This window comes from Solanum lycopersicum, chromosome 3 (genome assembly GCF_036512215.1).
Source record: "Solanum lycopersicum chromosome 3, SLM_r2.1".
NCBI lineage: Eukaryota > Viridiplantae > Streptophyta > Magnoliopsida > Solanales > Solanaceae > Solanum > Solanum lycopersicum.
The window spans coordinates 21,213,487-21,235,974 of record NC_090802.1 but is presented as its reverse complement, the minus strand read 5'-3'; the positions used below and the strand labels follow the sequence as shown (position 1 = coordinate 21,235,974).

General features: G+C 33.6%; 2 pseudogenes; both read left to right on the top strand.

The window, feature by feature from the left end:
- The first annotated feature begins 2,808 nt into the window (after nucleotides 1-2,808).
- On the top strand, nucleotides 2,809-4,308 carry LOC138347464 (uncharacterized; annotated as a pseudogene).
- A 114-nt stretch (nucleotides 4,309-4,422) lies between these two features.
- On the top strand, nucleotides 4,423-6,903 carry LOC138347463 (uncharacterized; annotated as a pseudogene).
- Nucleotides 6,904-22,488: the final 15,585 nt, after the last annotated feature.

Sequence of the window (22,488 nt, the reverse complement as noted above, 5' to 3'; positions counted from 1 at the left end):
GCTCAAGTCTGATTTTTGTCCGACTGGACTAGAAGTTGGGCCTTCAGCTGCTCATTTTGAGCTTTTTGTCCATTTCAGTCTTTGTATATTAGTGTATATACTTTTTTACTGTATCCCAGTGTATATCATGTACATGTATTATGTTTATTATTTTCAAATCTTGTATATTATATTCCAAGACCTGTATAGTTACGTCTTTTCTGCTTCAATTGATCATAAGAACAACTCAAGGATAATGATTAGGGCCTCCATGGCTCCTTGACTTTCAAATAGAGAGATTTTGAGTCCAAATTAGTACATGAGATCCAAATTAGTATATGAGGAGGAAACTTTTGTCAATTAAGAAGTCATATGCGTATTATTAACTCCTCGTATAACCAGTAAGCATAAATCATGCACATTTGTTAGTCATAAGCTATTAAAGAGGTAAACAATATATATATATATATATATATATATATATATATATATATATATTCCTCAACTTTTTTATTTAGACTTAATATATCCATTGTTATGAAAATAGCTTATATATACTCTAGTGTTACACAAATGACTCATATTTATCCTTTTCCTTTAATGAAAGTGAAAAATTAATTTTTTAAATCTTTTATTTTAAAAAATCACGTTCAGATATATTTGATAATTCTCAAATATATCTTCTTCTCTTTCTTTCTTTCTTTTTTTTTCCTTTTTTTGATTCATCATTTGATCTGAATTTATTGTTTTAATGGTCAAATTTATTTTTTTACTTTTTTGTAAACTTCATCATATATGCCCCTAATTATTTTTACACATACAAAAAATAAATTATCATATACTATTTTTTTCTTTTTCTCTTTTTTCCATCACATTTTCCCCCTTTATTTTATAAAAAATGAAATAAATAAATAAAATAAGAATAAGGAACTCGAATAATAATAATCAAAGAGTTCAAGAAAAAAAATTATGTGGGCAAAAGACTATATATGCCGGTCCACATAATTTATTTTTTTTAAAAAAATAAAACAGAGAGTAAATTAAAGTTATTGTTTCATTTACGTTAAATTAAAGGTTATATTTGAACTATTTTTGTAACGATGAGATATTTTTAAGTCGTAAGTGTAACAATAGAGGTATATGTGACATACTTTTATAACGAGGGGTATATCAACTTTAATTGACAAAATTGAACGGCGTATCATATCTTTTTTCCACAATATAGGTGTATATTTTATATACATTGTAAGTGTGTGTGTATATATATATATATATACACACACTTACAATGTATATCAAATATACGTACAACATAACAATATACTATATGGTTGACGGGTTAAGGGCCGGGCTAGATGGAACTTTTTTTTACAATATAGCTTGTAACAAATCGGCGTAGTTACGAGTAACTTGGCCCATCCCAACTTTATATTGGAGATCAATTTAATTTTTAAGAAAAATTTACTAAACTACACTACTTTAATTTATCTAATTTCATTAATCCCTACCAATGTATTAAATTACAAACATCCCTTTTTTTTTTACCCCAAATGATACTAATTAAATTTTATACGTCGGAATACTAAAAAGTTAATTTAACCTTACCAAAGTAAAACAGAATTTACCTTCCCAATATCTGATTTCTTTCCCCCAAAAATTTCACCTTCCCCAAAATTTCCGCCTTCCCCAAAACTTCTGCCTTCCCCAAATTTTTCTCCCAAATTTCCCCCCTAGTTTTAGTTAAAAATTGTAAATCAAATTTGAAATTCAAATTATTCTAAGGATTATTATCAATATTCTTCCGAATTTGAGTCCTAAATCAGGTGCATCATCATCCACATTACTATTTTTTAATTTTTTTTCATTTTTTTTTGTATAATCTGTGATGCTATATCATCATCCACATTAATATTTTTTAATTTTTTTCTATTTTTTGTATTTTCTGTGATTATTATTCAAAAAATTTTATTATTGATTTTCATAATCAAATTGTATGTAGATCTGAGTTCTTTATAGTTGCATCAAACTATTGTTATGAAAAAATCAAGCTCTAGCAAGAAAAATTCTTCAAAAAAACAAACATGCATTTACATCTAAAGACCCGAAACGCCCCAAAAAGAGGGGTAGAAAGGCGGCACCTCCTATTGTTCGACCAAAATTACAAACAGTATGTAAATTTGTTTCCCTTATACATCATTATTTTGAAGTTATTTCTTTAGTTTGTTGATTCTGCTTGTTAAGTGTCGTTTATATTGTATATGGAATTAGTTTTTTTAGTTATATGATAAATCAATATTAGTCTGATGAATTATATTAAGTATCGTTTTAATCTTATCATGATTTATATATATATATTTGTTAGTATGTTCAATTATTCTTTATTAAGTATCATTTTTTGGTGCTCATGATAGAATGATTCTTTGTTTTATTTTTACTTATATTTCGTAAATATTAAGGTATCAAATAATAGTATATGTGTATCATACAATCATACATCTGTTATTTAAGTATCATATTTATATGAATTATTGATAAGTATATAAAAATTTAAGTATCTAATTTAAATTGTGAATTTGAGTATCTTTTTATGTGTTGGACATAAAATTTAATATATCAAAAATATATATTTAAATTTAAGGTTTCGTTTATATATAGTTCTAAATAGTATTTGTAAGTATCTTGTTAACCTATTTATTTATATTTAGTATCATCATTAGGCAATTTTTAGTATCATTTAAAACAGTAATATTATTATATGCGGTCAATAGTTTATAAACATTTTATATATGTTACAATTTGATAAAAATTTTATTTGTTTTATTGCAGAAGATGAATTACGTCATTAAACATATTCCAACTAATGAATTAAAGTTTGGTCCAATATACAACACGAATTTTGTTAAACACTTAGTATCATCTATTAAGGTTGAAGGTATGAATTTATTTAAGAAATAATTTTTGCACCATACCTAAATTACTAAGTGTTTATACTTGTTAGAGATTGAGCATGATAATTTAGATGTAGAGATTCACATTCGCCATGCCAAAGGGAATGTGTTGAAATTTAGTATCAGTGAATTTGCAATTGTTACTAGTTTGAATTGTAAAGGTAATGTAAAGGACTTTACATATTCGAACTCAAAAGTCAGTAGGTTAGTTGAAAGATATTTTCCTGATACTAAATATAATGTTAACAAACAAAGATTGGTAGAGCGATTTATGGTAGGTCAATGGGAAAATATTGAGGATGCCCTTCAGATGGCTATACTTTATCTTATCCATACATTTTTGTATTCCCAACCTGATAATACACCAATTCCTATTGAAGATTTCTATATGGTGGAAGATGATAGTGACCAACAGTTTTCTTGGGGAATAGTTGCTTTTGAAAAGTTAATGAAATCTTTTTGAAAAAAGTAAAGACCCTCCAAAAAGTTGTATCGATTGAATGGATTTTCACATGCACTTAATATGTTGATTTATGAATGTGCTTCTACGATAAACACCAATAGTGTTGTCAAAGAAGGAAACGGTATATCGAGGATTTGCAACTGACAAATTGTTGGTTTGAAGCCCAAGTTCGAGTTTTTTATGGATACAATTTTTTCAGAGGTAATTAATTCAATACAACATTCTTAATTAATTAGTTTTATTATGGAATACAACTTTAATATGTTTATTTTCATTAATTAATTATTTTTTTAGATTGACTGTTCTAACATTCAGCCAACTCCTGAGGAAATATCATCACTTGGGTTACCAGATATCAATTATGTACCTCCAAACCAATCAGTTTCATCAATTCCAGATAATGATTATGTGCACCCGGAGGAAGTTTCTAGTTTTGAAGACTTCATAACAAAACCTCCAGATATTCCGTTAAAGAGAACATCAAGAGGTGTTAATGTAGGAACAACCCCACCAAAACGCAAGAGAATAAAGATTGCACATTCACATAAGTATGATCTATCAAGACTTTCAAAAGCACAGAAGGAACCAGATCAGCAACCAGATCATTCATTCCAAAATCCAGAATCACAACAAAAAGAATCTGAAAATGTAGTTGGTGTTGGTGTTTCTCCAAATTCATTTAATGAAAAATAAGTCTGGGCAGTTCAGAAATTGATGATTTGAAGAAGTTCATGAAGTCTTATGTAAGTAATCAAGCAATTTAAACTCTTATATGTTTTAGTGTTACTATTTATTATATGTTAATTTTGATTATAGGTTGACAAAAAAATTTGGAGATCTTGATAGTAAAGTTGAAGCTCTTGAGGCATTAATAAAGAGTAACCATTCAGAAATTGTTGATAGTTGTTGCTGCGAGAGGAAACAAATCTGAGAAGGTGATATTTTAATTTTTGTTATTTCTTTCTGGTTTTTTAAGTGACGTTTTTTTAATAAAAATTGAAGGATACGGGAAGAGTCTCATCGCCACACATAATGGATGATTCTGTGGTGAAAGGAAATGTTGATACACAATTCAATTCTAGTAACTCTGATGAAGCAACTATTTCACATAAGCGTATGGATTGTGCAACTGTAGACGATGCTGCTGAAAATTCTAATGCTGCTGGAAAACAAAAGGTATCTTCTGAAGATGTAATAAATGTACTTAAGTATATTATACTTAATTTATTTGAAGATACCTTACTATTTTTGTGCATTAGAAATTTTAATAAAGTATTATTTTGTATCTTGATACTCTAATCCATCAATTTTTATATGATAATTGTGTATCATTGATTAACTAATTGTTTAGTTTTAAAATATAAAGGATGATCTAAATCATGTATTTGGTATATACTTTAATTTATGAAGTTGATTACTTTATTTTTTAAGTATCACTTACTGCACAACGCACATTAATAAAATAACTCTGATCATCCGACTATTTCACCGAAGCATACGAATTTTGCAACTGTTGATGATGTTGCTGAAACTGCAGTGGAGGTTGAAAAACAAACAGAAGATGTAATGAAGGTAATAAAAAATCTGATACTTAATACATTGATTGATACTTTATTATTCATATTCTGCAATAAAGTATCTTTTAAGATGGTTGATACCTTATTCCATCAATTTATCTTTGAATGTATGTCATCAACAATTGCCTTATTTTTTTACAGTAAAAATATATATGATATTTTTAATCATGAATTTTGGTTTATAAATTATTCTATTAAATTGATTACTTTATTTTAAGTATCATTGACTGCATAATATATATTAAAATACTAACAGATACTTTATTTGTTTAAATATTATTATTTATTTTAGATCATGGTGCTGACATATTGATAAAACAAGTTAAAAAATAGTATATTTTAACTTGCATAAGTTATTGAAAATATAGCGTGTTTGTTAATTATTTGATATGACAGGATTCTACCTCATCGGTCTCCTTCACATCTGAAAATTAAGCAATGACATTGGATGTCAACCCATTGGATGCAGTCACTCATCTATAGCTTACCTGGAGTGATGATCTGTTATTGGACAGTAAGCTACCTACCCAGCTTGGTGTCAGTGATGTTAATACTAAAACTCCTGCTCAGCATAACAGGATGCCTTCTATGATTTTGCAGTCTCCCTATGTGCATTCGTTTGAATCAACTGACAAGGGCAAGGACAAAATAGACTATCATATCCATCCATTTACTCCATTTGATGATTGCCAAATCAGATCTCCAGTATCGCCGGATTTAATGCAAGAGATTTTAGATTGGATTAAAATGGGACTCCTTAAATCACATGCAAATAAGTAAGTTTTTGTTAATAGTGTTTTTTTATAAAATCATTTTCTTAAGTACTTTAATTTTGAATTAAAATTATTTATTATAGGAAACTTGATGATAATAAATATAGAGGCAAATCTTCTAATTTTAGCTTTGATTATATGGATTTTGTTATCGCATTTCCTGTTGACAAGAACTGGTTTTATACCATGTCACATCTAATGAAATGTTGGACTGATCAAGTACATCATGCATTTAAATTACTTAAATAATACAATATATAGATCGTTCATATTATTTAGAGATCTACTTACAAATTTATTTGTACCTATATTCAATCTTTATTTATTTTTCAAAGAGTGCAGATTTCATATTGTGTTATTTTATATTTGTAACATCTAGATGTGATTTTTTATTATCTACGAAAGAAGTCAAAATCAAGAGGCTTGGATCAATACAGATACACTATGGTAAACTGCTTGTTTAAGTCATACATCAAAATTGTATATAATAGGTATTATTGTGCACCTGTTGATGAATATCTGACTACACAATAACATATTGGTCATGGTATTGCTATAGCTGGTTATGAAAAGCCTATAAAAGACATTATTAATGAATTTTTGATACCTGCTTCGTTACCTTGGCATCTAGTTGATGAGGTTTATATTCCTATTAATTGTGGCAAAGATTTTCATTGGGTGTTGGATGTGGTTGTTTTGAAGAAAAGGTTAATACGTGTGTATGACTCATCTTGTGGATCAAGGAAAAGAGTGCCTCCTGAAGAGATCAATCAGTTGTCTGTAATGCTTCCAAATTATCTACATGATATCGATTATTTTGATAAAAAAATATAAATAATTGGTTAGCATTGGAGGCGTACAAAGACAAGGAAAAAGGTGAACTTTTAGGTCCTCAACATTCATTTACAGTTGAATATGCGCAAGAGATTATGCAACAACAAAGCGATAGCCTGTAAGTATTTGTGAATCAAATTTTTTTTGTTTGAAAAAATATTAGTCTTTAGATTGTCTTTATATTCAAATTCTTTTTAATATATCTTTTTTTTAGTGATTGTGAACTGTTCGTAGCTGCTTATGCAGAATATTTGAGCGACAAAATCAAAATTCCATCCGTTGATCTTCAGAGCGACTATCTTCGCAACAGATACGGAACATTGTTATAGAAGTATGGCATGGAAAAACACAAGGATGGATATGTTAGTCATATCGATGATCCAACAAAGCCAAAGAGTGGGTTTTCTAAACAGGTTGAAGATGCATTTGTTGATGTTGATTAGTTAGGTTTATATTATTTTTGAACTCTTATTGGAAAAGAATATTTTGTGTTTCAACTTATTTTTTTGGTTCAATATTACTAAGCATTTTATAGTTAATAATTTATCTTGTCAAACCGCTGATGATACTATATTAAATTTTTTTAACAACATATTGTTAAGTTATTTACTAAATTATGACACATAATTACTTAGTTAAAACTTATTAATTATTTGATAAATACCAAGATATGATACTATATTATAATCATATACGAAGTAACAATATAATTCTTATTTTAGTATCAAAAAATAAAATTAGTATATCTTTAAGGGAAAATACCCAATTACCCCCTCAACCTATGCCTGAAATCCCAGAGACACACTTATACTATACTAAGGTCCTATTACCCCCCTGAACTTATTTTATATGTAATTTTCTACCCCTTTTTAGCCTACGTGGCACTAGTTCAAAAAAAAAAGTCAACCATCCCTGGGCCCACAAGATAGTGCCACGTAAGCTAAAAAGGGGTAAAAAATTATTAATAAAATAAGTTCAGGGGGGTAATAGGACCTTAGTATAGTATAAGTGTGTCTCTGAGATTTCGGGCATAGGTTGAGGGGGTACTTGGGCATTATCCCTATCTTTAAATAATGCAAATTATTTGTGTTCTGCATAAGTAGTATCGTACAAGAGTTTGAATAATATACTTATATATATACAGTTAGCTTAGCTTATATTTTTGTCAACTTTTTGAATTCAATTATATTAGTTAATATCACATCCATTATATGTTTACCATTTTATGTAATTGATATTAAACAAGTTATAAATTTTTATAAATTTGTAAATGTCTTTGCACATAATACAATACAGTCAAAATTTGGTATATTTAGTATCAAATCAGATTTTGTAGCTTAAATCATTCACATGCTGTTAAATGCATTAAATAAAAAAAGTTCACATATTATTAGCAAATTAAAAATATCCAGAGATATTATTATACATCAAATAAACTAAAAAAAATATAAATCAAGAATCTTTTGGAAAGAAGGTACATGTTCTTTTATTATGACCTTCTTGACCACAACGTCCACAACAATTCCTTTTTGTTGTTATCTTTTCATATAAATTTTTCTTTCTCTTTTTTCTTGGTCTCCCAGACATCTTTTTGTATTTAGGTGGAAAGAAAACTTCTTCCAAAATAGAGTCTGGAGCTTTCCATTCACTTTTGTCTGGCATTGGTTCTATTGAAATTGCATAAGTATTTATTAATGCATCGTGTTTATAATAATCAGAGCAGTAGGGGTGTACATTTGTTATATTCTTCTTCTTCAAGACGGCTATTGCATGTGGACAATGTATCTCGTCATGTTGAAATCTCCCACATTAATAAGTTTTCCTCTCAAGACAAACATGTATCTAATCCCACCTTCATACACTGAAAAAATAAACTCACAAGATGCAACAAGCTGCAATTTTTGAAAAAATAGAGACAGTCAACAAGTTTTTTTTTTTTCATTTTTTAACAATAAAATAATAAATACAAAGCAAAATATGTACCTTCATTTTTGCACTTTTTGATGCGTTTAAAATCAATATTTTTTCAAATCTTCTATCCAATGTTTCTTTTGTATAAAAAGTTATTTCTCTATTTTTGCAATTCCAAGAATCAAATAGAATTCTAACTTCCTCCAAAAAAATCTATAATCGGTAGTTGTCGTACATCAACAAGGCAACCATTGATACATTCAGCTATATTTGAAGTGATCATTCTCCCACTGTTCACTGTTGCATGAGACCTAGTCCACCTTTCATACCCCGCATCTTGAAGATACTTTTTTACTCTTCCATCTATTTTATCCAATTTAGCCATCAATTTTTCAAAATCATCCTTTCTATAAGTCTTAGTCATTGAATAAAACAGATCACTTAGAATGATCCTGCTTCTCCCAAAGTTTGAACACACATTTTTCCAGAGGTGTCATATGCATGCAAAATGAGAAACAATTGGATAAACAATACTCACACCTTTTTTATGCTTTCATTTCTGTCAGATACAATACACATTTTTTCCCTCTCACCAAATGCATTCTTAAATTGTTGAAAAAACCATGTCCATGAACAATCATTTTTCGTGTCAACAATTCCGTACGCCAAAGGCAATATGCAACCTTAATATATAAAAACAAAATAACATATACTAAATAACTACTTAATATTAAGAAAATAATAAAATAAATTCATAAACAACATGTCGTACCTGCTCCATCAAGTGTACTAGCAGACACAAATGTACCTCGATAAGATGTAAAGCATCAACAACAACAACAACTAGCCTACAGAACTAAAATTCTCTCATCATTAGCCTTAATGATATGAAAAGATACATAAATTCGTTGTATTCAGACTTATGCATCCTTATATATGAATTTGAATACACAGTTTCCAGCATAAATATGTATCTTGGCATGTTTCTGTAGCCATCAGCAGGTTTACCTCTTATAAGTTCCAATGCACGCTCTTTTGTGCGTCATGCTTGTTGATAAGAAATATCAATGCCATACATTTCCCTGATATCATCAATTATATCGCTCGGAGTATGTTTTCTTTTATGATTCCTTAATTTAGGCGTTGTCACACCATTAACAAACCCAACTGTGAATTTTACCTTGCTTAATACCATATCCTTTAATGGACAGGTATGTTCACTATTAAAGTATCTCACTATGAATGTTTCTGAATTCTTTCTAACAGATGCCTTCAATTTCAAAACAACAATCATCTGAATGACAAACTAATAAGTAACTGCAATAAAAAAACATATATTGATTATTTGCTAAGATTGACTTTTTTAATAAACAAAAAAAATATATTTATACTTTATTTAATTTTCACAATATAAATGATAACTTTGTAATAAATATTTCACATATTCATAACTTTTTCTGTAAATTGATTAGAACTATTACATTTACTGGTTTTAACATTCAAAATGTGACAAAACTCATTACGATCAAATCATATTACACAGAAAACTACATGCAATATATAATATTGAAAATCAATTATATATTATTAAAAATATTAACATATAAATTGAAAACATACCTTTTGTTATTAGATCTTTTAACTTTAAAGTTGAAACTATTCTTTATTTTGTAATTTTCCATTTACCACCTTCAGAGTTGACTTATCCTTATACATTTGATTCTCTTCCACAAATGAATTATTGGTGTCTGATATATACTTATCAACATCCATTCCGGTATGTAATATGCATCATCAATTGATGATTCAACAATATTGAGAGCCTTTGCGTCGCTTTTTTCACCCTCAACACACATGATGACACCTATTGTTGCATCGAAATTTATTATCTCTTCAACACCTTTATCTGAAGTATCAATGCATAAAGGATAAGTTTCGAACACAGCCTCATGCTTCTTAATTCCTACATACAATTTTACACCCATATCATTCCGAATACACAATGGAGATGGATTTTCTTCAACAAAATATCTAATCTCTACATTTTTTTTGATTCGTCAATACCCAACTCAGCCGCAATTTGTCACGACCCAAATCGGGCCGCGACTGGCACCCACACTTATCCTATTATGTGAGCGAACCAACCAACCTAAACCCCACCATTTCAAACATAATGAACTAAATACATTGCAGAAGACTTAGAAACTCATTAACAAAGTCAATTAAATAACTTCTAAAAACTCAACAACATTTATTATCCCCAAAATCTGGAAGTCATCATCACAAAAACATCTATCCTCAAATTACTAATCTAAGAGTATCTAAGAAGCTAAAATACATAAAAAGCTAGTCCATGCCGGAACTTCAAGGCATCAAGACATGAAGAAGAAGATCCAGTCCAAGCTAGAATCGTTAGCTCACCCTGAAATCCGGTGTAATGAAGACTGGCTAGAGTTGCGGTTGAGTTGAAGACGACGGCACGTTTGCTGCACTCCACAAATAATCAAAAAGAAAACATACAAGTAGGGGTCAGTACAAAACACAGGTACTGAGTAGATATCATCGGCCAACTCAAAATAGAAAACAGTATATATCAGATAATATCATAAAATCAACTACAATACTCAACATGCGGCGTTTACAATTACCATAACCCTTGGTCACAACACCAAGCTCATCAATGAGGACTCACGCCTCCCCATCATACTCATTTGGCAATTAGGTTCATTAAATTGAGTATATTAACATATTTCAAGATTCATTCTCTTTACTAATCCTGATGTCGGAACGTGGCACCCGATCCATATATATTATCTTGGTACCGGAACGTGGCACCCGATCCATATTCTATCCTGGTGTCGGAACGTGACACTCCGATCCTCATATTCTATCCTTGTGTCAGAACGTGATACTCCGATCCACATATACTATCCTGGTATCGGAATGTGGCACCCGGTCCTCATATACTATACTGGTACCGGAACGTGGCACCCGATCCATATTCTATCCTGGTGTCGGAACGTGACACTCCGATCCTCATATACTATCCTGGTACCGGAACGTGGCACCCGATCCTCATATACTATCCTGGTATCAGAACGTGGCACCCGATCCATATTCTATCCTGGTGTCGGAACGTGACATTCCAATCCTCATACTCTATCCTGGTACCGGAACGTGGCACCCGATCCCCTAATCTCACTACTTTCGTTCATCAAGCCTTCTTTTATACTAAGGCATCATCATTAACAAAGTAGATTAGGGTTTCTTTTTCAAGATTTAGGATTCAATAGCTTCATCATACTTATTTTATCACAATTATATAATCACAACATGCAAACACATAATTAAGCATATAGAAGGGTTTACAACACTACCCGATACATATCATTCGCTATTAAGAGTTTACTATGAATAGTATAAAAACCATAACCTACCTCCACCGAAGATTAGTGATCAAGCAAGCAAATTCCCCAAAGCTTTGTTTTCCTCTTCGTTTCTCCTCTCTCTCGATCGTTCTTCTCCCTCTCTTTGTTCTTTCTATTTTTCTTATTCAACCCTCTTTCTTTTACTTTAATTAGCATATAATTAAGTATAAAAGATGATGAATTAACCCATTAATTGATTCAAGGTTATCTCTTTTAACCCTCAAGAAATTGGATTATTAATATTCAACCACTAACTTTATAATTATAAGCAGGAATAGTCCAAAACACCCCTTAAAACAATTAATAGAAATCCGACCCAGCCTGGGATTATGCAGACTGTGACGGCCCGTCGTGCCTGCGACGGTCCGTCCTGCTGCTTCCGTCACAGAGTTCAGAGACTAGATTTTTACCAAGGGTCTGTGACGGCCCGTCACGCCTGTGACGGTCCGTCCTGCCACTTCATCGCGAAGTTCAGAGAGTCGATTTCAGTACCCAAATTTCAGAATTCTAAGTGTTTTGGAACGAGACCCCTCGACGGTCCGTCGTGGGATCCGTCGACCAAGACAGTTTTTCCAGAATAAAATCTGCTGCTCAAAATGACTAAACAGGTCGTTACAATAGATACCAATTTACCCATCGTTCGTCCCTAAACGATCACAAGAAGGAAAACAAGGGCGAAAATGAGTACCTGAATCTGTAAACAGGTGTGGGTATCTTTCTCGCATATCAGCCTCCTTCTCCCAAGTGGACTCTTCAACTGGTTGATTCTTTGATTGAACTTTTGTGGATGCAATCTCCCTTGATCTCAACTTGCGAATTTCTCTATCTAGAATGACAACAGGCTCCTCCTCATAAGTCAAATTCTCATCAAGAAGAACCGAATCCCAACGAATGATGTAGTTTCCATCCGCATGGTATCTTTTAAACATAGACACATGAAATACCGGATGCACTCCTGACAGTCCTGGGGGCAAGGCTAATTCATAAGCCACCCCCTTACTCGCTTAAGTACTTCAAATGGTCCAATATACCTTGGGCTTAGCTTACCTCTCTCTCCAAACCGCATCACCCCTTCATGGGCGAAACCTTCAGCAAGACTTGCTCACCCTCCATGAACTCCAAGTCTCTAACCTTCCGGTCTGCATATTCCTTCTGTCTACTTTGAGCCGCTAAAAGCTTTTCTTGAATAGATTTCACTTTCTCTAATGAATCCCTCAAAAGATCAGTACCCCAAGGTCTAACCTCAAATGCATCAAACCAACCAATGGGAGACCTGCATCTCCTCCCATACAATGCTTCGAAAGGAGCCATATCAATACTTGAGTGATAGCTATTATTGTATGAAAACTCTGCCAAGGGTAAGAATTTATCCCAATGTCCACCAAATTGTATCACACATGCACGAAGCATATCCTCCAACACTTGAATTGTTCGCTCAGACTGACCATCGGTCTGAGGGTGAAATGCAGTACTAAGGTCCAACCTAGTACCTAATTCATCATGCAATGTTCTCCAAAACTTAGAAGTAAATAGCGTACCTCTATCTGATATGATAGAAAGTGGAACTCCATGCAATCGAACAATTTCTGAGATGTAAATTTTAGCTAACTTCTCTGCATTGTAGGTCACCTTGACTGGAATGAAGTGGGCAGACTTAGTTAACCTATCAACGATTACCCAAATAGAGTCAAACTTCCCCAATGTCTTTGGAAGACCAACCACGAAGTCCATTGCAATTCTCTCCCACTTCCATTCAGGAATGGGCATTCTCTGAAGTGTTCCTCCGGGCCTCTGGTGTTCATACTTTACTTGCTGACAATTTGGACATTTGGCAACAAAATCAACAATGTCGCGCTTCATTTTACTCCACCAAAACTGTTGCTTTAGGTCACGGTACATCTTGGTTGCACCAGGATGTATAGAATATCCGGAACTATGAGCCTCTGTAATAATAGTATGGATCAAATCATCAACACGGGGCACACATACTCTTCCCTTAATTCTCAAAACACCTTCCTCATCCATTATTGCTTCTTTAGCCTCTCCTCGCAACACCATATCCCGAATTCGGCTTAGTTTCTCATCATCAAACTGTTTCCCCTTGATCTTGTCAAGAAAAGAAGATCTCGCCTCCACACTGGCCAAAAATCCTCCCTTCTCATTTACTTCTAACCTCATAAGGTCGTTAGCCAGAGTCTGAACCTCTCTAGCCAATAGACGTCTAGAAACTTGCAAGTGGGCTAGACTTCCCATGCTCCCTGCCTTTCTACTTAAGGCATCTGCCACAACATTAGCCTTTCCTAGATGATACAAGATGGTAACATCATAATCCTTCAGTAGTTCCATCCACCTCCTCTGTCTCAAGTTCAAATCCCTCTGAGTAAAGACATATGTAGGCTACGATGATCTGTGTACACTTCACACTTAACTCCATATAGATAGTGTCTCCATTGCTTTAAGGCAAACACTACCGCAGCCAATTCCAAATCATGGGTCGGATAATTATGTTCGTGCATCTTTAATTGCCTTGAAGCATAAGCAATTACGTTCTTCTCTTGCATTAGCACTGCACCCAAACCCGAATAGGATGCATCACAATAGACAATGAAATTCTTACCTTCCACTGGCAGGGTAAGGATTGGTGCAGTAGTCAACAAGGTCTTGAATTTCTGAAAGCTTTCCTCACATTCGTCCGACCATACAAATGGAACATTCTGCTTAGTCAAGTTCGTCAATTGGGAAGCAATGGAAGAGAACCCCTTGACAAATCGGCGGTAGTAGCTAGCTAAACCAACAAAGCTCCTTATTTCTGACACATTAGTAGGTCTTACCCAATTCTTCACTGTCTCAATCTTAGAAGGATCCACCATTACCCCATCCTTAGAAACTACATGCCCTAAGAAGGACACTGAGTCTAGACAAAACTCACACTTAGAGAATTTGGCATAAAGCTTTTTCTCCCTCAACATTTCCAATACAATTCTCAAGTGCTCCTCATGTTCCTTCTTGCTCTTTGAGTATACCAGTATGTCATCAATGAATACAATGAAAAAGAGATCCAGATATGGATTGAAAATCCCATTCATCAAGCTCATGAAAGCAGCAGGGGCATTCGTAAGCCCAAAAGACATTACTAAGAACTCATAATGCCCATACCTGGTCCGAAAAGAAGTCTTGGGCACATTTGCTGCCCGTATTTTCAATTGATGATAACCAGATCTCAAGTCGATTTTTGAGAAGGTACAAGCACCTTGTAACTGATCGAACAAATCATCAATGCGAGGAAGAGGATACTTATTCTTAACCGTTACCTTATTTAGTTGTCTGTAATCTATGCACATCCTAAAACTCCCATCCTTCTTCTTCACATAACACCGGAGCACCCCAAGGGGATGCACTTGGTCTAATGAAACCTTTACTTAACAACTCTTGAAGTTGGGCCTTTAACTCTCTTAACTCCGCGGGAGCCATTCTATAAGGGGGTATAGAAATGGGGCGAGTACCCGGTTCAAGATCGATGCAGAAGTCAATATCTCTATCCGGTGGCATACCAGGAAGGTTTGCAGGAAACACATCTAAAAACTCACGGACTACCGAAACCGACTCAATTGAAGGTACTTGGGTAGTGTCATCCCTGATGTATGCCAAGAAAGCCAAACACCCTTTAATAACCATTCTCTTATCACGAAGAAAGGAGATGATACGAACTGGATTGGAGTCACCCTTCCACACTAACGGATCTGTCCCAGGCTTGGCTAACGTCACAATTTTAGCATTACAATCCAAGATCGCAAAATTCAGAGAAAGCCAAGTCATACCCAGAATTACATCAAAATCAACCATTTCTAAGATAACCAAGTCTACATAAGTATTTTTATCCATAAAGTCACATGACAAGACCTATACACCTTCTCAACTATCACAGACTCACCCACCGGAGTAGAAACACGAATAGGCATGTCAAGCAATTCACAATTTAATTTAAGACCAGTAGCAAATGAGGAAGATATATATGAAAATGTGGATCCAGGGTCAAATAATACAAAAGCCATGCAATCAGAAACCAAAAGATTACCTGTGATGACAGCATCTGATGTCTCCGCTTCTGACCGCCCAGGGAAGGTGTAACAATAGGCCCTATCACCTATCTGCCCGTTGCCTCTACCAGGCTTCGCTGCAGTAGTTCCCATTTGTCCGTCATCCCGACCGTTTTGGTGAACACCATTACCTCGGCCACCACGCCCTCTATAATGACGGCCTCTTCCATGACCACCTCTACCTCTGACTATTTGAGGTTTGTAACTCTGTTTTGGACAATACCTCTTAATGTGTCCAGTCTCTCCACATCCATAACACTCTCTGGATTCAAGCATAGGTCTCTGTGAAAATGACTAAGTCTAGGGATAACCTCCAAACTCAGAGAAGTGTTGACTAGTCTGCGGTGGACCCCCAACTACAGTCTGTAGTGAAGACTGAATTGGTCGGACTGAGTAACCTCCTAAACCCTGTCCTCTAGAGTAAGAACCATTAAACTCACATCCCTTTCGAAACCTTTTTGATGTGGATGCCATGGTGAAGTCATCTGGCTTCACTCCTTCCACCTCTATCACGAAGTCTACCACTTCTTGAAAGGATTTTGCCGTAGCCGCTACCTGTAAGGCCGAAATCCGCAATTCTGACCTCAACCCCTTCAAAAAACGGCGAATCCGCTCTTGTGGACTGAAACACAGTTGGGTGGCATACCTGGAGAGTGCACGAAACTTAGCCTCATAGGCAGAAACCGACATCCTGCCTTGATCTAGGCTCAAGAACTCATCTCTTTTTCTATCCCTCAAAGTCCGGGGGATATACTTCTCCATAAACAAGCTAGAGAATGATGCCCAAGTCATAGGTGGTGCCTCTGTTGGTTGACACTCAACATGTGACCGCCACCACATTTTGGCGTTCCCTTGAAACTGATAAGTCACAAACTCAACACCAAACCGTTCTACTATACCCATCTTGTGTAGTAGCTCATGACAGTCAACCAGAAAATCATAGGCATCCTCAGATTCAGCACCCTTGAAGATTGGAGGTTTTAATTTCAAGAACTTACTGAAAAGTTCATGCTGATCATTTGTCATTATAGGCCCTGTAGTCAACCGAGGAAATGTGCCTATTTCCAATGAGACATCCATGCGGGGAGCCACGGTAGCTGCATGTTGTACCTCCGGAACCTGAGGTGCTGGTGCAGAAAACACTGGAGGTGTTTGGCCCTGATCAGATAACCCACTAAGATAAGCAAAAACCTGATTGATCATCTCTGGGGTGGGTTGGGGTGGCAATCCCTCATTCTGTACTTGTTCATTCTCCCCTTCCTCACCCTCTCTTACCACTTCCTCAGTCGGTGGAGGAGTCACCGCCCTAGTACCAGATGGTCTAGGTGCTTGTCCTCTTCCTCTAGAGGACGTCCTCCCACGACCTCTTCCACGGCCTCTTGCCACTACTCCTCTTCGAGCTACAGCTCCAGTGGCTGGCTCAGACGCATCTTGTCTTGCCGGTGTTGGTGTTGGCGCAGTTGTTGCTCTAGTTCTAACCATCTGCGAAATAGAGTGAAGATGGTCAGATACCAATTTGTATCACCTAGATACCAATTGGACCCAAGTAATAGCACGAAAGAAAGAAAGAATGGAATTTTCCAAAAGTCTTGTAGCCTCTCAAAGAAAAGTAAAGTCGTCCCCTTACCGTTCCTCAAGACTCTACTAGACTCGTTCTTGTGTGATGAGACCAACGAACCTAATGCTCTGATACCAAGTTTGTCACGACCCAAATCGGGCCGCGACTGGCTCCCACACTTATCCTATTATGTGAGCGAACCAACCAACCTAAACCCCACCATTTCAAACATAATGAACTAAATACATTGCGGAAGACTTAGAAACTCATTAACAAAATCAATTAAATAACTTCTAAAAACTCAACAACATTTATTATCCCCAAAATCTGGAAGTCATCATCACAAGAACATCTATCCTCAAATTACTAATCTAAGAGTATATAAGAAGCTAAAATACATAAAAAGCTAGTCCATGCCGGAACTTCAAGGCATCAAGACATGAAGAAGAAGATCCAGTCCAAGCTAGAAGCGTTAGCTCACCCTGAAATCCGGTGTAATGAAGACTGGCTAGAGTTGCGGTTGAGTTGAAGACGACGGCACGTTTGCTGCACTCCACAAATAATCAAAAAGAAAACATACAAGTAGGGGTCAGTACAAAACACAGGTACTGAGTAGATATCATCGGCCAACTCAAAATAGAAAACAGTATATATCAAATAATATCATAAAATCAACTACAATACTCAACATGCGGCGTTTACAATTACCATAACCCTTGGTCACAACACCAAGCTCATCAATGAGGACTCACGCCTCCTCATCATACTCATTTGGGAATTCGGTTCATTAAATTGAGTATATTAACATATTTCAAGATTCATTCTCTTTACTAATCCTGATGTCGGAACGTGACACCCGATCCATATATACTATCCTGGTACCAGAACGTGGCACCCGATCCATATTCTATCCTGGTGTCGGAACGTGACACTCCGATCCTCATATTCTATCCTGGTGTCGGAACGTGATACTCCGATCCTCATAGACTATCCTGGTACCGGAACGTGGCACCCGATCCTCATATACTATCCTGGTACCAGAAAGTGGCACCCGATCCATATTCTATCCTGGTGTCGAAACGTGACACTCCGATCCTCATATACTATCCTGGTACCGGAACGTGGCACGCGATCCTCATATACTATCCTGGTACCGGAACGTGGCACCCGATCCATATTCTATCCTGGTGTCGGAACGTGACACTCCGATCCTCATATACTATCCTGGTACCGGAACGTGGCACCCGATCCCCTAATCTCACTACTTTCGTTCATCAAGCCTTCTTTTATACTAAGGCATCATCATTAACAAAGTAGATTAGGGTTTCTTTTTCAAGATTTAGGATTCAATAGCTTCATCATGCTTATTTTATCACAACTATATAATCACAACATGCAAACACATAATTAAGCATATAGAAGGGTTTACAACACTACCCGATACATATCATTCGCTATTAAGAGTTTACTACGAATAGTATAAAAACCATAACCTACCTCCACCGAAGATTAGTGATCAAGCAAGCAAATTCCCCAAAGCTTTGTTTTCCTCTTCGTTTCTCCTCTCTCTCGATCGTTCTTCTCCCTCTCTTTGTTCTTTCTATTTTTCTTATTCAACCCTTTTTCTTTTACCCTAATTAGCATATAATTAAGTATAAAAGATGATGAATTAACCCATTAATTGATTCAAGGTTATCTCTTTTAACCATCAAGAAATTAGATTATTAATATTCAACCACTAACTTTATAATTATAAGCAAGAATAGTCCAAAACGCCCCTTAAAATAATTAACAGAAATCCGACCCAGCCTGGGATTACGCATCCTGTGATGGCCCGTCGTGCCTGCGACGGTCCGTCCTGCTGCTTCCGTCATAGATTTCAGAGACTAGATTTTTACCAAGGGTCTGTGACGGTCCGTCCTGCCACTTTGTCGCGAAGTTCAGAGAGTCGATTTCAGTACCCAAATTTCAGAATTCTAAGTGTTTTGGAACGAGATCCCCTCGACGGTCCGTCGTGCCCATGACGGTCCGTCGTGGGATCCGTCGACCAAGACAGTTTTTCCAGAATAAAATCTGCTGCTCAAAACGACTAAACAGGTCGTTACACAATTGTTGAAATAAGATTCAATTTTCACCAACCACTATCCCATCACTTTTGTATCGCTCATACATAACATCACTTTCCCATATTCCAGAATGTCGCAACAAGATCGAAATATTCATCTTTGAAAATTCAGAATTGGCGTTCCAGAGATTTTTTTGCGCAAAATAGTTTTTTTTTCTGATTTAGAATATGACTTTTATAATATTTTTAAATTGAATAATGAATTAAGTTAGTACGTTGTTATGCAATTTTCACGGTAATATTGTTACAAAATTAACATAAATCAAGGGAAATCTGGTACCCTTTATTTTCGCAGTAACATTTACCAAAAAAAAATATTAAGTATCCAACCATTTTTATTTACATATCATTTTTGTTTTATAAAGTATTCGAAATTCTTAAAAATAAGGGATTTTTGGTAAATATTTATATTATAGGGATAACATGTAATTTATCATTTACAGTATGTTAATTTTTAAAGGGAAAACCAAACAAATACCCCCATAAAATCAAAATAGTTACAAATATATATCCTTTTACATTCATATCCCATTTAATAATTACATTATATACCTACAAACTAATTTCGATTAACTGATACTAAATCAATATCACATACTGTATTGGTATTACTAAGACTGATAATTTTGCTAAGTTGATACTAAATCAATATATATAATTTTACATTATATACTCTTATAGTATCAATGATAAATGAGTAACTTCTAACAAGAAACCTTAATGATACCATAAAAATATATACATACTTTTATAGTATTGACTAATGAGTAATTCATAAACAAGAAACCTAAATGATACCACAACAATATACATATACTTTTATAGTACGTCGATTAATTAGTAATTTCTGAACAAAAAACCTTAATGACACCACAACAATATACATATACTCTTACAATATCAATGAGTTATGAGTAATTTTTGAACAAGGAACCTTAATGATACCAATATAGTATATGATACTGATTTAATATCAATTAAGTACAAAATATCAACCTTAATGAATGTGAGTACTATAATTTTTTTTGGGAGAATGTATATTTCTTGAATTACTTTAGATTGGGATATGAACATGTAATTATTTTAAATTTTATGACTCATTTACGTAATTTTTTCTTTTATTAAATGGATTAAATTGACCTTATTCGGCTCACTTGACACCTTTACTAGTAACTAATTGAAGGTATGGTGCTCGTTGTTCGATTTGAATTGGTTATTGATCAAAATCAAAACCAAATCAATCTAGTTATTTTTAAAAAAATTTTTAAAATCAAACCAAACGAAACGAAAAAATAACCGTTGGTTTGGTTTAACTCGGTCCGATTTAGTTTTTTTTTATTCGGTTTGAAAGTAATAGTAATTTTTTTTTGATGACTTATGTTGACAAATACAAAAACATCTAGAACATGAACAATCCAATGAAAAACTATTGTCGGTTCAATTAAGCAATTAAGAAACACTAGAGTTATGATTACACGAACAAGTGTTTCATTTAAGAGAAAATGTGACTATTATATGTGAATTAGGGTAGGTAAAGACTAAATGAATTTTAATGCACTTGGACTTGGTCTTGGGATTGTTATAGTTGGGTTAAAGTGTTGGGCTTCAGAAGATTGTAAAGTTAAAGATTAAAGTTAATTAAATTTAATAAAATATTTATATTTTATTTATGAATGGTATATAAATAATTATAAATTTTATATATCTAATTTATCTGTTTGGTTTGGTTATTTTGCAAAAAAAAATTCAGTAAAATTAAAACCAAACCAAATAATATCTATTTTCAAAATTCAAAACCAAACCTAACCAAACATCAATTTTTAAAAATAATTTGGTTCAAATTACAATTTGATTTGATTTTTTAACCATAACCATGAAGGGAAACTTACATAAATATACTATAATAACAAAATATTTACCATTTATAGCAATAATTTTTCTTTTTCACTTGATCACTTTTAATTCGTTTATAATACAAGTTTAATTCATATTACAAAGAATAATATTTTATTCATATATAATACAAATTTTAATGATAAATAATTCATTTATCACACATTTTAATTCACTTATAATACAATGTGTCAATTTTTTTACCAAACAAACATAATATATTTTAAAAACAATTATAATTCATACATAATTCACTTTTAATATATATGACAGATTTAACATAGTATTGTTATAAATGATAATAAATAAATATATTATAAAAATCAGTAATTATCTATTAATATATCAATTTATGTAATTTTTCCAACCACGAACAAAAAACACAGTAACAAGTAGATTGTATATTGACCAGTTGACTATATATTCCCTCGATTTCAATTAGTGAGAGATAATTATATATCACATACACTTATGAAACCAAAAACTTGTTACTTAGTAATTTAATTGTCGCTATTTTTCACAATTCTGAGCGCAAATACAACATAACTTGTACACTCACAATCACAGCCCAGCGACTCATGTACACACCCAAAACAAGAAAAAAACACATGTATCATCGTAATTGTCCATATAATTCTTAATTTCAATTTTTTATATGACATGCTTAAAATTATAAAATTAAAAGATATATGATATAATTTTAACTTAAAGTAATAAATAATTTTATATTTGGTTTTACTTGTGATAAATGAAAATTATTATATTGAAACGGAAGTAGTTAGATAACAATCTAATTTGGTCTGGACAATTATTCTTTTTCTTAAGTGATGTAAAATAAACTCTCTCTCTATATTATAACCCATGGCTAAACATTCTTCAACCGACAAAAGTGAGTAGAGAAC